The following is an 18,163-nucleotide window of genomic DNA, read 5'->3' as shown; positions in this document are numbered from 1 at the left end:
AAATGCAGTCTTATTTGTGAGGGACTTACTTGGGGTGGGGGATGGATAACAGCTAACATACTGAATGCTTCCTATAGTCTATGCCCTTTTTTATATGTAACATCGTGATCACCCCTCAGATACCTATAAAATGAAACTATCGTTATTCTCATTCTACAGATGTGGAAATTGTTTCTGAGCTGGATATGCCCTATGAAGTGTCTAGTTCGTTGATTTTCAAACCTTTAAAAAGTGACGGAATCCTTTTATCACAAAGTCTTGTGAAAGCTCCATTTATAATACAAATAAAAGCAAAGCTGCTCTGTTGGAACGGGGAAGGTTGGCAGGAGGCTCTCTTCATCTTCCAAAGCAGCCTATGAAGCATCTCTGCTACATCCCATTGAACCTACTTGAAAATTATTTCATTCAAGAAATGAGGAAACCAAAGGCTAGAAAAGTAGAGACTTCTCTGGGATGAGGTATGTGTTGGGAAACGATATGGCTGGGTCTAGAATCCCAGTTTCCTGACTTCCTATCTAGTGCTTAAAGTAAAGGGGAAAATCAGAAAGTCATTATGGGAAAACATTTACTTGAGTATTTCCTGACGGTGCCCCTATCAAAGTATCTCTTATCACTGTCCTAATTTTTAAAAAGAAATATATATATATTTGCCATTTACATAAACTTCTTTTTGTAAAGCGACCTTTAACCCAATCGGTGAATTCTGGAATGTCAGAGAGCATCAGTGGCTAAGGGAATAATGGATTTTAGCGTTTATATGATAAGTCGTAGCAGATGGTTTAGCTGTGTCATCAGTCAGGTTACCCGTGCTATCATTTCTGACGTGGGGTGGGGAATTAACTCTTCTCTGAAGCATTTGCCACCTAGCTGGATTGGAATATGACACTGCCCGCTTTCCCAAAAAATGGTCTGTTTTCAGCAAGGGCACATTTGGAGTGTCTTCTTCGTGTTTTAAACACTTCTCTGTTATTTTATATTGATTGGCTATGTTATTCTTTCTCCTCTTATTAATTATACAACATTGTCAACATTTCTCTGGGGTGGAAATAAAAATCTCACTGTCTTTAGTAAAAGTCAAATGTAGCACTAGTGCAGTGGCTCTAAGCTCATTCTCCCTAACCCCTTCCTTATGCCCTCTACAAATCACGCCATTACTTGCATTACACTAAACACATTATGTCTTGCTTGTGCAGTTTTCTGGACCTGGAAGGCTGTTAGGCTTCCTGGTGAACTTCTCTGTTTATCCGGCAAGCCCTACATAGGTATCACTTCCTTGGAGACATCCTCCTGTTTCCTTTATAAGAATGAACTACTTGCCTAATACCATATTTGTATCCATTACAACACTTAACCACCACCCTCCTTGTATTCTTATTTGAGCTGTGTGACTCATCCTAAATCAGACATGAGCAACCATAACCTGTGGATTCCTCTAACTTTGCTACCCAGTGTGGAAACAAAGATTAGATTAGTTGTTTTTCCTCAGACACACCCAGGTATTAACCTTTTACTGGCTGTAAGAAAAACATTCCACTTACATTTGTATGTTCAATAATTCAATTTACTTTCCAAGTGTTATTTTAATAATCAGAAATGGGATTTCTGGGTCACACAAAGGAATGTTTAACTGCTGCTCAAAGGTGTCAACATGCTGCTAAGTGGCTATGGTATGATCTATCAAAAAGGACACTCAAGTAGAAATTAAAATTCTTTAGCATTCCTTGTCACTGACCAGTGACAAGCACTCTTGGACAAGTCTGGTTTCCTCATGAGATCCTGGAGTTCACACACAACCTATACAATGTACTAAACGACCAAAATTTACACAAAGGGACATTCATCACACTAATGATATCCATAGTCACAAAAAAGATACAATTAGTTATACGTGTTAGTTATTCATGTCTCTATGTAATTACAAATATTTGTATGGTATGTGAATTCAACTTTGGCATTTTAAATCTAATCCTTCAAGTATTCTGTGATTCCCTGTTGAAGCTCATGAAGGTGAAGAGTGTTGTCCTGATCACATGGTACGTAATAGAAAAGAAACTCAAGCATGATCCTCTCCATCTAAATTTCATTCTCTTTTGTATCTAGAAATGCTTGGTATTTCTGAACAAATTCTAGCCAAAAAAATTGAAAAGCCCAAGGGTAAATGATGGAGCAAATTTCAGGTATCTTAGAACACCTCATTTCTTAGTAATTTGAACCACCTTATTTTTTAAATTAGACAACCCAGCTGGACCTACGATGGCTTAAATTCCTAATATTTATCCTTTCATTTATCCTAATATTTATCCATTTATTCTTTCTTTTCCCACAGTATATATTCATTAGCCCCAGGATTTACCTTTTTATTGTTAAGTTTTATAAATGTTCTCTATAATCTTAACCACATATTAATCACATGAAACATCCATATATGTGGACAAAGACAGAAAGTAATACATGAAAAAAAAATGATAACAGCTGTTTTGAAAAGTTAGAACTATGGGTAACTTTTCCCCAAAACTTCAGTTAATGTTTTTACATTGTGGTTTGTGTTTTGTTTTGTTTTGGTTTTATCTTGTTTTGTTGTGACTTAGGAAGAAAGAAAGAAAGAAAGCAGGAAGATGGAGAAATGGTCTGGCATATTTAAAATTCAGTTTATCTTAAAACAACCACCAAACTCATTATGAAAATTTAAGGCCTGTGTTAATTAAGCCAGAAGTATCCTTGAGACTATCTACCCATGGCTCAAATATCAATACAAATTTCTGCTAATGATATAAACATTTTAAGAAACACAGGATTATAATAATCCAGAATTTGGATTATTTCTGGTATTTCCTGCAAAAACATCCTAGACTATTAGACATAAATCAGCAAACTTCCACTATAAAACTGACAAGAAAGATAATTCAAAGAGAATAACAATCTGACATTAATTGAAATCTATTTTGGTGATTTTCAAAGTAGTGGGAGAGAAGCTTTCCTAAGAGACCAGAACTGTCAGCCAGGTGACCTTAGTCAAAGAGACCAAAATGCAAGCAGAGGACACACCATCCTTATTTCTGAACTTTTGACTTGACAAAATTCCCTAGAGAAACAACTATGGCCTCTTTATTTTTAATGAGGCAATGAGAAGGGGGGAAAAAAAGTCACTTTCCATCACTTCTAACAAAATAGTGAAATTGAGAATGAATCAAACACCAATAAATATCAAGAAAAGAACTTGAGAAAATAGAAAGGTGATACAGTCTACTAAAAACCAGAGGTTGTTAATGTAATAGATGAAAATGACAAATAGAGATAAGAAAACAACTCAACCAAAAATTAAAATATTTCAAATGAGTCCAACATATTGTATAGAAAAAAATAATATGGTATAGGAGAACTCAAGATAAAAGTATTTAACTTAAATTTCATGTTTCTCATATTTTAGCAATGGATCTGGACTCCTCAGTCTTAGAAGGACCTAAGAAAGGAAATAGCCTATTAATGATGTTAAAATATAATATTGTTTATATCTGCGTGTTTTTAAATTTAAATTTCAAAGCTATAACAATGATAAAGCTCAACAATTTAAGCTCTCAAAATACCAAAACGAGCAAATGACTACAACTAAGTGCTAGACTTATTATAAACATACAACTATTTAATAAATAATTTGGAGAAGGAATCAAAATTTTATAAATTCTTATACTGTCAAGAACACAAAATTCAGAATCAACTAAATATACTGTTTATCTGTTATGATAAACCATATTAACTCCCAGGTATTTAAATATTTTAAAAGAACTAATTAGTAAAAACAGAACCTGAAAAGTATAAATCAACTGTTCCTTATAAATTTCAAAATAAGGTTCAATAAGTCATGAACAGCAGTTCTTTGAAATTATTTTCTTTGAAAATTACAGAAAAAAATCGAGTTTTTTTAAGTCATAAATGTCAACACTGTTCTTCAGTTCTCTTTAAACTAAAAAGCTCTTCAGAGAAAAAATTTAGGTACACAATCCCTGAAAGCTATGCCTTTTAAACTTTGTCCATAAGACATATGAATTGTCAAGGCAATCTCTCTCTCCCACAAATCAAAAAGCACGGGGAAAATGGTTCTGCTTTGAATAAGACACCAACAAGGCAATCTAAAAATAAGGTGTATTTAGGGGCACCTGGATGGCTCAGTCGTTAAGTGTCTGCCTTCGGCTCAGGTCATGATCCCAGAGTCCTGGGATCGAGCCCCGCGTCGGGCTCCGAGCTCCGCGGGAAGCCTACTTCTCCCTCTTCCCACTCCCCCTGCTTGTGTTCCCTCTCTTACTGTGTCTCTGTCTGTCAAATAAAGAAATAAAATCTTTAAAAAAAAAAAAATTAGGTTTATTTGTTCATGCCAAAAAACAATAAAAGATTTTGTTTTTTATAAATGCATATGTTATTACAAGATACCAGTTGTTGAGAACTTAGGGATTGGACCGGCAATACTTTATTTATTGTTGTTTCCAAGTATTTTGCAATTTATAAACACTGGTTTAATTCTGTTTTATTAAAAAAATTTGGGGGGGTATAGTTGACACACAATGTTTTATTTGTTTCCAGTATACAACATAGTGATTCAACTTTTCTATACATCAGGCTATGCTCACAAGTGCAGCCATCATCTGTCACCATACAATGCTATTACAATACCACTGACCATGTTCCCTAGGCCTGTGACTTACTCATTCCGTAACTAGAAGCCTGTACTTCCCACTCCCCTTCACTCATTTTGCCCAACCCCTAACACCCCCTTTCCTCTGGAAACCATCAGTTTATTCTCTGTATTTATAGGTCTGATTCTGCTTTTTGTCTATTCATTTGTTTTGTTTTTTAGATTCCACATGAATGAAATCATATAGTATTTGTTCTCAGTCTGACTTGTTTCACTTAGCACAATACCCTCTAGGTTCATCCATGTTGTCGCAAATAGCAGGATCTCATTTTTTTATGGCTGCATAATGGAAACATTTTCATTAAAGGAGAGTACACCTCTTTGAACATGCTTGCCAGAAACTTTCCATAATAACATTAGAATAGTTAGAAGTCCATCAAAAAAGGCCAACTAGTCCTTCAGATTTTTTTAACTTTTTGTTGCAAAAAATTTCAAATATACAAAACTATATACAAATATACAATATACAAAAGTATATTTGGAAGAAAATAAATTAAAAAACCAATCTGATACTATATTCAAAATTAAATTCAAGGTGTATTAAAGTAAAAGTTATTAAATGTAAAAAATTGATTAAAAAATCTTTCCAGAAAATCTAAGAAAACTATGACAAACCCATAAGCTATAAGGTTTTACAATCGGCTCAGGTCATGATCCTGGAGTCCCAGGATCAAGTCCCACATTGGGCTCCCTGCTCAGCGGGGAGTCTGCTTCTCCCTCTGACGCTCTTCCCTCTCATGCTCTCTGGCTCTCATTCTCTCTCTCTCAAATAAATAAATAAAATCTTAAAAAAAAAATAAAAATTGTATTGTTAAGAAATAAAAAAATCTTTAAAAACCACAGGCAGAGGAAAGGAAACTTTATATAGAAAGAACTATATTCTCCTATATATTTATAAAAGGAAGACAACACAAATTCATTTTTAAGTAGTGAATTTTAACTTCCAAGTAGTGAATTTTAAACCATTTGAAGGTGAGAGGTCTCTGACAATATGATCAAAACTATAGACTCTCTCCCCACAACAGTGCTCATTTTTTTTAAGATTGATTGACTGGTTCATTGATTGATTTATTCAGAGAGAGAGAGCAAGAGAGCATAAGGAGGGGGAGCTGTGGAGGGAGAGGGAGAAGCAGGCTCCCCACTGAGCAGGGAGCCCTTGGTGGGCAGGCCCAATCCCAGGACTCCGGGATCATGACCTGAGCCAAAGGCAGACACTTAACCGACTGAGCTACCCCGGGGCCCATCAACAGTGCTCATTTATAAAAAAAAAATTCTGCACATAAATTTGAATGTTTCCCAGACCACCCAATTCCCCAAAACTAATCATGTCCTCCTTTCGTATTAATGGAATTATGCAATATGTGACCTTTTTTGTCTGGCTTCTTTCACTTAACATAATGTTTTCAAGATACACGGATCTCAGAGTAGGACCCCTTGCTTTCAGATACCACTTTTTATAAAATATTAAAAACAGTTCCATATTTAACTATATATAATATCTGTGTTAGCATATTAATAAGTATAACCACTTACGAAAAGCTTTCAGTTTTTGAAGAGGTCTCCTGGCTCACATTTTTACCTCATTCCATTACCAGAGAATATCAATGGAAGGGAAGGCTGAGAAATGCACTTCCAACGCTTTAATCACTTTACTGAGTAACTGGAAATCAAAGTATGAGGGTTGGGATGTAATAAATTAGGTCCACTCTAATAACATCCTCCAAAGTAAACCTCATACTGGCAACCACTTGGTTCCCTGTCCCATCAGGGGGCCAACTCAGCCAACACTTTCATTAATCAACACTGCCCAGTCTGCCCCACAGTTTAAGTCCTTTGCCAATGTGGATGGAAAAGTGTTTGTGATGCACAGAGTACAAAGCAAAAATTTAAGACTGCTGCTTTTATTACTTCCTAGGCTTAGTAAAACAGAGAGGTTTTCTTCATTTTTCAATTCAAATTGGTTGGCAGTGGCTGTGTTGAGATGTATTGTGAAACCATGTTTGGTCTCAGCAGAAGAGAGAGAGATCTATCAGAGCTCTATCAGCCCATGGCTTCAGACAGGGATGTAACCTGGTGGTCTGGCAACATATCCAATTCTACTCTCCCCTGCCTTTATGGAACACCGTCATCTTTAGTACCTGTGGCTTCTCTCTACAAGTCTTCCTAAGTCCACCTTCAGATGGCCTTCTCCTGGAAATCCACACACTCTTTCTGCACAAAAGGGCAAGTGGCAATGGTGTAACTCAATTCAGATGAATTAGGCCTGGCCAATCTTTGTGTCTTAGCTATTAAGCTATACTAAATTGCATAACCCAAAGTCACAGCTGACTCTGTCTGACCCATTAAAAGGCAAATCCCAATGACTAAAATTGTGTCCCTCCATGAGGAGAGATGAGAATTTAAATACCAAGATCGCTAACCTACACATGCTCTCTATGCAACAATCCTTGATTTTAGAAAATGTCCTCTCGTTTCAGACCTTTTACGAAGTCACACATCAATGTAACTCTGATAGAGTGAAAGCACAGCTGGCCACATCCATTTCAGGCAAGGTAAGAAAATCAATTTCCAAGTAATTTTGCATAGAGAAAATTTATTCCTACCAACTTAAATTCAATTCCTCTGTAATACTCTGGTTCTTTCATACCTTAGTAAAATAAACACTAAGATCTACCAGGTCAGGCCAGAAAGTCTCCTAAATTTTATGTCTATCATTTACCCATTAGCCCTATAAAGATAGGATTTTAGGGCAAATATGCTTTAAAGTTTTATTCAAGAATTTTATGAGTTAAGATGTATTCCCTAGGAGGAGCACCTTAAGTCAAAGAATAGAAATATTTGACTAAATTGTTCCAAGGCAGAATCAAATATTATTAAATGGAAGCTTTTGGAACCTAAGAGGACTTTCATTTTAATCTCCAAAGGCCATGATTTTTTACAAATTATTAAATACATAATATTTTCTTTCCTTGCCACCACACCCTTGAAATGAGGTGTCTCTGGTAGGTGGCTTCACTACTCTACATTCTGTTCATTTTGGAGAGGCTACTCTCAATATCTGAAACCAAGGTAAAAAAAAAAAAAGACTCTTTAATCATCCCTGTACAGTAATCAACACTGTACAGTGTACGTGTGTATAACTGAGGTAGGAAGGAAGGAAAGTGTTAAATATGGGATACTCAAGAAATCAATATTCTAGTAAAATATTAAAGGTATTCTCAGAAATTAGTTAAAGGTACTTAAGCACCTGAATTTACCAGTGCTAGAAGAGCTACAAAAGCTGACTTGTCCTTTTCTTCAGCAACAATACATCATACTGTGAATATAAAAAAACTGTCATCTTCTGAAACAATTCATAATGATGAGAAATTATTTGTGAGTGTTAAAATAAGGGAAGCTTGTATTTTTTAGCCTACAAAATAGGAAGAAAGGAAAACAATGTTTCTTAATGATCTAACTAAAAAAAGCTTATTTAATTTTATTTTAAAAAATAAAATACTTCATTTATAAACAAAGTATTTTTATTAAACTTTTGATATAAACATTCAAAAATAAAAATTTGCTTTAGTTAGTAAAATAAACACACAGTTTTCAGTGAAAATAACAAAATTATACTTTTGATACCTGAGTTCATCTCTTATTAATGCCCCAAGTATTATCTTCAATTCTGCTTTCTAATTTACTTAGAACATTGAGTTTTAAAAGTCACTGCTTCAAAGTATGAAACCCTCCAAAATCAAGACTTAAATAATAATTATAAATCTATACTGACATGGAAAGACACACTATCTTGATCAGTTTAAAAAAAAAACAAAACAGCAAAATAGGGCACCGGGGTGGCTCAGTGCTTTAGCATCCGTCTCTTGATTTCAGCTCAGGTCATGATCTCAGAGTCATGGGATGGAGCCCCTAGTCCAGCTCTGTGCTCAGCGGGGAGTCTACTTTTCTCTCTCTCTCTCCCCCTCTCCGTATACCTCTCCCACTGTTCAAAGGCACTTGCTCACTCTCTCTCAAATAAATAAATAAAATCTTTTTTTTTAAAGAAAGGAAATGAAGCCTATCTTGGAATGTTTAAAATGTGTATTAATGTTATATCAAATAAAATCAGCTTTTTCTAAGCAAGAAACAATCAAATCATCTTAACAAGTACTTTAAATCTTTCATTTACCTGAAACTAACCTAATGTGTAGTCTTTTCCATGAAAAAAGGTATTTGAGATAAATTTGGAATTCAAGATTTTTATCACTGTGAGCATCACTCAAGTTGATCTCGATATTAAAAATGCATTGCCTACAAGTTGACTAATTTGGTGGTTGCTATTAATAGGATTCTTTACTTAGATCACGAAGAATAGGAAATAAAACAAATGACTACTTGAAGTGACTTGAGCAGGTATATTATCTATTAAGAGACTAAATAAAGAGATGTTAATAGTACTAGGGAGTTTTCTTTCCTTTTCTTTTTTTTTTTTTAACACTAGGAAAAATGTTTGCATCCAAAGACTATAAGGCACAATTATTTTAGATAATGTCCATGAACCTGGAACAAGGTAAAAGCCCATGTTATTTGCGTTAGCCCTTTGCCAAAACAAACCAGGGAATGTGACTTCTTTGGAAAGTCAGTGTCCAACCAACCATCCGTTCATATTTTTGTTATGTGCAATAAAATCATAATAGCCAATCTGCCTGGTGCTATGTTCCCATTAGGTCTTACAACCTAAGCCCAGCCAGCTCAAGTCTAATCAGACCAAACAGCTGTTTTAACAGTTGGGTTTCTCCAAAATTAAAATATTCTATTCCTGACAGTGCCTAGCAACTCAACTGTTGAAACAGCTGCTCAAGTTGAAGAGGTAAAATCACGTGTACATACAGTCTTCTTCCCATTTGCAACTGCTATGAGATTCTTTCAGAATAGAAGTTCCTAAACTTAAGTTCATGTTGACATTTCCCAACCTGTTTAAAATTTTATACTTGCACTGCCTCTCTCTCTGACCTTCCGTCAATATTTCTGCCATCATCATCTCTCTTGGTGTTTGCCCTTTGTCTCCTTCATACTCTAAACCATAATTACCAGCTGGGGGTTCTGTACTTCCCTCCTTAGAAATATCATCTGTGTGCTTTATACTCTTATTCCTCTCTCTATTGTCTTAGAAGTATTTTTACTTCCTATGAAACAGAGGTGGTAACTCAGGAGTCCCCAGACTCCACTAAGTGATACATTCTTTCCAATGACTTACATTAGCACTATTAAGGTTAACTGTTGAAGTAAGAACCTTAAAAAATTTCTTAAAATGCTCTCTGGCTAATGGTTTTCATTTTTGGTCATTTTATAAATGTTTTCAAAATTCTGGACTTGTCACCATGATCTCATTCAGATATGTTTGTTCAATTTTTTAATACTTACGTAGCTGAGAAACCTTTTCACCAACAGTCCTATTACCAATGAGTAAGTACTTTTGTCTGTCCATCTCTCTACCCAACCTTTCCATCCATGCATTCATTATTTTTCCAGCACCTTCTCATCTTAAAATTTTGCCAAGCAGACTGGATATACACAGACTAAATTGACTCTGATATGCTCTTAAAAGTCTACAAAAGGTCTTGACCCTGATTTTGTAACATTTGCTTTCTCCCCTCATAATGTCCTCACTCCTTTAAATTGTACTGCATTACAGATAATTTAAAATCCTGGCTCCCAGGGTCTAAGAATAGATTTACGGCAGGACCCAGACTCATCAAACCAGAACAAACCTACAAAGACGCTGAACACGTTTCAAGATTACAAATTTTTTCCTGCAGCAGCTCCAGCTCTTCCGCTAGGTTATGTACAGCGTGATTCTGGCACATTAATCTTAGAAACAACCTCTCTCCTGTGCCCCACTTCTCAGTGGGGGAGGGCGGAAGCCAAAGATACATTTCAACAAGTGCAGATACCATAAATGAAAAGGTGCTCACAGACCTCTTACCCAGCAACCCAGTCCTGGGGCAACACGACTCCACAAGGCAGACACTGGAGTGCTCTGTGAAACAGGGCTCCCGGGCTGGAAGTCATTTTAATATGTCATGTCAAACCCTAAATTACCAGCATTGTAAAGCTCAAGTTTTTAATTAAAGGAGACTTTGAAATACTGGCTCTGCTGTCACTATCCCATTACCACGATGTCAGTGCAACACTAGCCCCGAAGTTACCTAACTTTGTTTTTGAGTCGGTCTGCAGAACAGGATTCATTCTTCCAGCTTACAGTATTGTTAAGATCAGTTTTGCTTCACAGCGCTAAACATAGGAAAGTTTTCATTTTTAGTAAGAGCTTAGATAAATAACCCTAAGTCCCAAAGGACCTCGTTAAAGCAGCCTCATAAAAGTTTTACACTTGCATATGAGTTTGAAAAAAAAAGTGTCTACCTAGCAGTTTGAGCTCCTGCTGACTTCTCTAGCCTTGGGGAAGTTATTGTTGAAATTCATATGTCTTGCTATTTCTGATGATTTAAAGCAGTCTATTATGATAAATCACCATGAAGTACACTAAATGAAAGACACTGTTCAAACAAAAATTTCAATTTTAAATACACAAAATACACACAATGCACTCATCCGTATGTTTAAATAGCACTAAGGTTCTTATACATTACTCATCTAGCCACATATTTTATCCCTACAGCCTAGGATGCAAAAACATATTTTGTACTAGGTGATCTATTTTCCCTTTCTTTTTTTAGGAGGTCATTTCAACACATTTTTGACGCTACTCTGGAGAATTAAAGTCCACACAGGAAAGTTCCAACAAAATTGGAAACTAAATCAGTTGGAATAACAAGAACATAGTAGTGGGCACTGTTAACATTTCTTCATATCCCTCACAGGACCTGAGAAGATCAAGACTGACACAATATATTTAAAAGGTGAGAGAAGGATTGAAAACAGAACAGAATCTTGTATGTTCAAACAATAAAACACTAGAAAAGGCTTTTTAAAAATGCCTCAGTACACAGCACCTCATCTTGCAATATGGTAAGTGCCTAATTAATATTTACTTAGTGAACTTGAAAGGAATCAGCTTATAAATCATTTTCTGCCATTTTATCCCATTATGGGACATTCATCATTCGTGCTTCTCAGGCCTTGGAATCAGTGACCAGGAATCTTCACCCAACTCTGAAAATTTGTTAGATTTCAATGATAGAACTTCAGAGCATAATCCACCTTGGGAGGAATTAAGCCCCTCTGCAATATTACTCACATGTGACTATATGGTCTTTGCTTGAAAAACTCCAGTAACAGGTAGACTCACTGCAAAGCAGTTCTTTAACCGGAGTGAAATCTACTCTTCAGAACCTGAGCCTTTCAGAAAATGTCTCGCAACATCTAACACTTTCTCCTGATTTTTCTCTAAGATAAACATTCCCCATTTCCTCTAATAGGAAATATATCCCATTTCCTAAACATTCCTCTTTTTTTATGACCATTTATTCAAACAGCCCTACCATTATCTTCATCAGTGCAGAATGAAAATCTGCAAAGGATCTTATATGTCATCAGACTCTTTCACATATATCAGTTCATTTAGTCTTCACACGAACATTGTAAAATGAGGTTTCATTACACAGACTTTACAGATAAGCAAAATTAAGTTCAAGAGGTTAAACGACATGCATATGTCCTCACAAAAGAATCAGGGCTCAGATCAGTACCTCTGATTCCCCAGTGTTTTCCATTACACTTTTTAACCTCAGTCTTTTCACCTGTAAAATGGGGGAAATAGTATTTGCGCTTTAAGCCTCAAAGGTTTCTTGTGAATATCAAATGAGATTACAATGTATAGAAAAAAACATAAAAAGCAGGTTTTTATTGCTAAAATCATTCATATGCAGAAAATCTAAGCTCTTTCAAGTATTTATGAGTAGGAGAAGTCTGAGTCACAGGTAATGTGAATGTCATCATTCTTTGCTTCCTGAATTCAAAGCATATGGCAACTAATGATCTAGGAATATTAACGAGACTAACCCCTAAAAAGATATGGGAAAGTCATTCATCCTTTGGAATTTAGAATTCAATTAAGAAAGCACTTTCCTAGAAAAATTATTTAATTTTTGCTTGTAATAAATGCTTAGTACTCTGTCAGCCTTGTAAATTACATTACAGTATGTTACGGATTTTTGTGGACTAGCCTGGAAATTTATTTGACATTTATAACATAATTCTATGAGAAACACTGTTGTAGTTCTAGGAAAGAAACTTTGAGATATACCCATTTGTAAGGAAAGAAGAACCTTTTCTTTTCCCCTTTATTAAGGCCTATTAATAATTTTCTAATGCATAATAGGATATTTTAAGTAATTACTTTAGTCTTATTTTTCAAGGGGAATAAAGTAGAAGTATACATCCTAGAGCTAGTTGATGAATGGAGAATTGACTTTCAATTCAGGTACATTTTATCAGGTACTGCTGCAAAAACACCACGATAATGTGAGGATTTCCTTCATTTAATTGTTTTCTAGAAGTATGAATTGATAAGCAGAAACCTATAATAAATTGCCTGTTTCTCAATGAAAATGATTTAAGCTAAATTTTAACAAGTGTTTTGTCAAAAATTTGAAAGATACACCAAAGTATAAATAAACATAATGAACACCCACATCCCCATCATGAGCTTCAACATTATCAATGGCTAATCTTGTTTCAGCTGTATACACCAAATACCCTCAGCCCCTGATTTTTTTTTAAAGTCAATTTCACAAATACTATCATGTTACCTGTAAATATTTCAATATGTACTCTGAAAGATAGGGACCCACTTAAAAATATACCCACAATATTATCATACCTAAAAAAAATTAACAGTAACTCTTTAATGTCATCAAATGTTCACATCCTCAACTGTTTTAAATTTTTTTTCAGTTCGTTTGAGACCCACATAAGTTCTATAATGTATTGTTTATTAAGTCATATGTTTCTTTTAATCAATAGATTCTCTTTCTCTTTATCTTTTTTCCCCCCCTTGCTAACTTTTCATTGGAAACCAGGTTGTCTTGTAGTGTTTCTCAGTCTGAATTTTGCCAATTACAACGTGAGGGTATAATTTAATATGTTCTTCTCTCCTGAATTTCCTGCAAGCTGAGAGTTGGATCTAGAGACATGACGAGGTTTGCTGCGTTGGGGAAGCTTACTTCATAGGTAGGGTTATATACTTCTGCCAGGAGACATATAATCACCACCCCCACCACCACCCTTTGTCTTTTTGTGATGTTCCCAAGTTCCATGATTTCATGATGGGTCAGTAAATGGTGATATCCTAATTCTAGGATTTCTTTTTGATTGATCAGCTGGAATCTTTCTATAAAAAGAAACTTCCCTTCATTATCTATTTGGTTACTTTGAGGTAGGGTTCAAAGAAGAAAAGCAGGATAAATGGTAGATTTTGCCCCCCCTTTATCATCCAGTTTTCAAAGCAATGAGATGGCTCACTAGCATCTTCCAAAAGTAATGACCAGTGAAATTTCTTGGATTTTTTTTTTTTTTAGTATCATTAAGAACTTATGGATCTAAACATATTTATTATTTTATCCTTATATTAAGTTATTACCCTTACTGATACTCAAATCAACCCATCTTTAGCTAGTGGAGCCTATTCAAGTTGCCTCCTTAGTCCTTTTGACATGACCCTGATATCTGATAACTTATTTTCAGTTAGGACAAGATATTACAAGTTCTTCTTGTACACTACCTGTACATACCTGCAATCACCCATTCCTGGATGGAATCTTGGTTGCTTTTAGTGGGAAATGGCAACTAAAAACCAAATAATCTGGGTTCTAGGAATGCACCGTCATTGGGTTAGTCAATATTTTTAGGCCTTTCTCAGCAAATAAAGCTAAAAAGTATTATCTTTTAGGATTAAAATAAATCATGTATTTATTTTAACGTTCTATTGTAAACCTAGGACAACAGTTTTACTTAACCTCATCAATCTTGCATCTGTATCTTTTTCCCTTGCCCAAACTCCCAGTTTTCATGACACTAACAAAATTACTCATTTGACTTACCCTAAAATGCATATAAACAGTCTCAGTGTATCAGTACCACACTATCACCAATAGTATGATTATTGAAGAGATTTTAAGGTTTTCTTAAAGTTTTCTTTTGTTGTATTACGGTATGTCCCAAGAAAGATATGCAATCCAGCTACCGTGTTTTAAAGTCTCTTGGAGCCCTTCCTCTTTATGCATTTATGTTACCAACTTACATTCTTTCTTTTTAAATTTCCTTTAGATTTTTAGGGATGGCTTTTAAAAATTATATTCTGTTTTATAATTAAGTAAAATATGTACCTGTTCCAAAGACAGAGCTATAAAATCAGGTAAATTTTAAAGAGTCCAATTTCTATTTTTGTTCTATTCGTCTTCTTATCGTCCTTTTACAAATATCATTTAAATTTTATGTTTTATCCTTTCATTTTTTTAAATACAAGCAAATATATTCATATTCTTCAGCAAACAATAGCCTACTATATACTTTTCTTCAAAACTTTTCCTCACATTTTCTTCTTCACTTTGCCATAGCGCTACCTGTCATAACTTTTTATGGTTGTATGGTTCTTAACTGCAAGCGTGCCTCAAAATTTATCTAGTCCTCTCTTGACAGACATTTGGGTTGTTTCTTTGTTTTATTCATTCATTCATGTTACTGACAATACAAATAGTACTAAGAATAGTCCTGTGTGTTTGTCCTTTCATTTTTGGCCAATGTCTAATTGAAATAAATTTACAGAAGTGAGACGGCTCCATCAAAAGGTAAGTACACTTAAAATTTTGCCACATTCCTCTCCATAAGGATTTTATCATTTTGTGTTCCCAGTATTGTACAAGACTTCCCATTTCTGCATAGTTTTACCAGTAGAATATGTTGTCAAACTTCTGGATTCTTGCCAATCTAATAAAATCTAATATAATGTTTCATTTTGTACTTCTTTTATTAAGAGTGAGCTTGAACAGGGGCGCCTGGGTGGGCTCAGTCATTGAGCGTCTGCCTTCGGCTCTGGTCATGGTCCCAGGGTCCCGGGATGGAGCCCCTCATCGGGCTCCCTGCTCAGCGGGAAGCCTGCTTCTCCCTCTCCCACTCCTCCTGCTTGTGTTCCCTCTCTCACTGTGGTGTCTCTGTCAAATAAATAAATAAAAATCTTAAAAAAAAAAAGAGTACGATTGAACATCTCTTCATATGTGTAAGAGTTCTTTTGCATTTCTTTTCCTATGAAATATCTGTGCACATCTGTAGTCCATTTTTCTATAGGGTTTTAGCTTGCTTTCTTCTCTGTGTGTAGATTTTCATACATGAGGGTTATCAGCCTTTGTGGTTGAATTTTTAGAGTTTTCATAGTTATTCTTTTTTTACTTTATGATGCTTTTTTGTTGAACAAAAGTTTTTTTTTATTTTTATGTAATCAAACTCATCATTCTCTCATTGCTTTTAGATTTTGAGAGAGAAAAATTTTCCTCACTCCAAAGTGATAAAAGAATTCACCCATAATTTTTTTTTGTTAAAACCTCTGATCTACTTGGAATGCGTCATAGTGTATGATGTGAATACTAAAATCTTATTTTTTCCTTGTATGTACCCTACCATCCAAATACAAATTATAAATTCTACATTCCCTCACCAATTTGTGTAACCACCTTTATTATATATTCTATGTCCATATGAGATCAGGTCTATTTCTAATGGATTTCAATGGTCTGTCTATTCATGGGTCAGTACAGTACCATTTTAATTACAGTATCTTAATAATATGCTTTAATATCTGATAGGGCTAATCTCTCCCATGATTTCTTTTATTTTTCAGGGTTTTCCTAATTATTTTTGTTTCCAAATGAACTTTATAATCAAACTGTCTAGCTGAAAACAAAACAAAATCTTATAGTATTTTTAGAGTTTTATTTTATTGGGTTTATATATTAATTTAGGGATGACTGACATTTCAATGACATTTAACCTTCTTATCCAAGAATATGGCATATATTTCCATTTATTTTAGATCACTTTTGAAGTCTCTTTCAAGAGTATTTTATAATTTTCCTCATACAAGTTTGGAACATTTCTTAAGTCAATGTGTTCTGTCTTTTTCTATTGTAAATGGACTATTCCCTTCCATAATATATTCTAACTGGCTTTTGATTATATATTAAAAAATAGTAACCTTTACATAATTTGCTAATTTAATAAATTATCTTACTGTTTATAGTAGTTTTTTCATGGATACTTTTGTTTTTTCCTGATATGTAATCATAACACCCTCAAATAGTTTTATTTCTTCTTTTATAATTCTTATGCCAAATTCTCTTGTCTCACTGAAGTAGCTACTACTATCTCCAACACAATGTGAAAGAGTTAAAAATGTTAAAGTTTTAAAAAAGAGCCAGTATTTAAATTAATCACACTAATAATTAGGAAAATACTATTTATAATAACAAAATATCAAAGCAGCCAGTTATAAAATGTTGACCATGATGTGAAGCAACAGGAAGGTTTATAATGCTGGTGAGGGTGTAAATCTGTACAGCTACTTTGGACAGCTACCTGGAAGTATCTAATCATACTGAAATGTACTCTATGACTCAATCATTCCATTTCTTAGTGTAAAGAAAAGTTCAAACTAACAAAGAGAGATGAGTAAGAATGCAAACTGCTGCATTATTTGTAATAGAAAAAAACTGAAAATAACTTGAATGTCCATTGAAAGGATACATCAATAAATAAGTTGTGGTATATTTTGATAAAGGAATATTTTACAAGTATCAACATGGAAAAACCTTAAAAAATGTTTTAAAAAGCAAGTTGAAAAAAATAAATACAACAGGAAACCATCTACATGGCATTAAAAACATATAAATTCAGAGCATATAATCTTAGTATTTATATTTAGCAAAAGTATAAAAGTACACATATTTAGTAAAAGTATGCATGGCAATCAATAGTATATACTCTTATTGATAGAAGTATTCATGGCAATGAAAAACACCAAATTTCAGGTACCACATTTCCTCCAGGGAAAGATAACAAGGGATGGATTCAGAGGAAGCTTCAACTGTTTTAATGTTTTATTTTTAAAAATTACCTATCTACCTACCTACCTATCTATCACAAATACGGTAATATGGTAAGGTGTATTAAAAACAGGGAAGAAAACAGATATTCATTATATTATTCTCCAATGACTATTCTATAAATGCCAAACAGTTCATAGCAAAATGTAATTAATTAGATTATAAACTTGGTCAGAACTCTTAGGAAATTAGCTAAAGTACTCTGAGAGATTGGCCCCCTGACTGAAGTATAATTTGTGAGGAAAACAAACACTCTCACTGACATAACCAGCAATACAGACAGAACTCTTAAACAATTAGCTTCAAATACAGATGCATGCATTTGGTAATTGCTCTTCCATGCTGAGCAGCGAAGTGTTCAGCCAGTGTTCACCAGAGGTCC

The 18,163-nt window shown here is 34.5% G+C and overlaps 1 protein-coding gene across 2 annotated transcripts in view; it reads right to left on the bottom strand.

The window, feature by feature from the left end:
- The window catches only part of UBE3D (ubiquitin protein ligase E3D), a 154,217-nt gene that overhangs the window by 66,258 nt on the left and 69,796 nt on the right, over window positions 1-18,163 (bottom strand). The gene's annotated exons all lie outside the window — the stretch shown is intronic.

The sequence above is a fragment of the Eumetopias jubatus genome, unplaced genomic scaffold (genome assembly GCF_037043125.1).
Source record: "Eumetopias jubatus isolate StellerSeaLion01/CBP00866 unplaced genomic scaffold, mEumJub1_p1.0 scaffold_6, whole genome shotgun sequence".
Lineage (NCBI taxonomy): Eukaryota > Metazoa > Chordata > Mammalia > Carnivora > Otariidae > Eumetopias > Eumetopias jubatus.
Note: the sequence above shows the minus strand (reverse complement) of the source record. Positions and strands in the feature narration are given on the sequence as shown.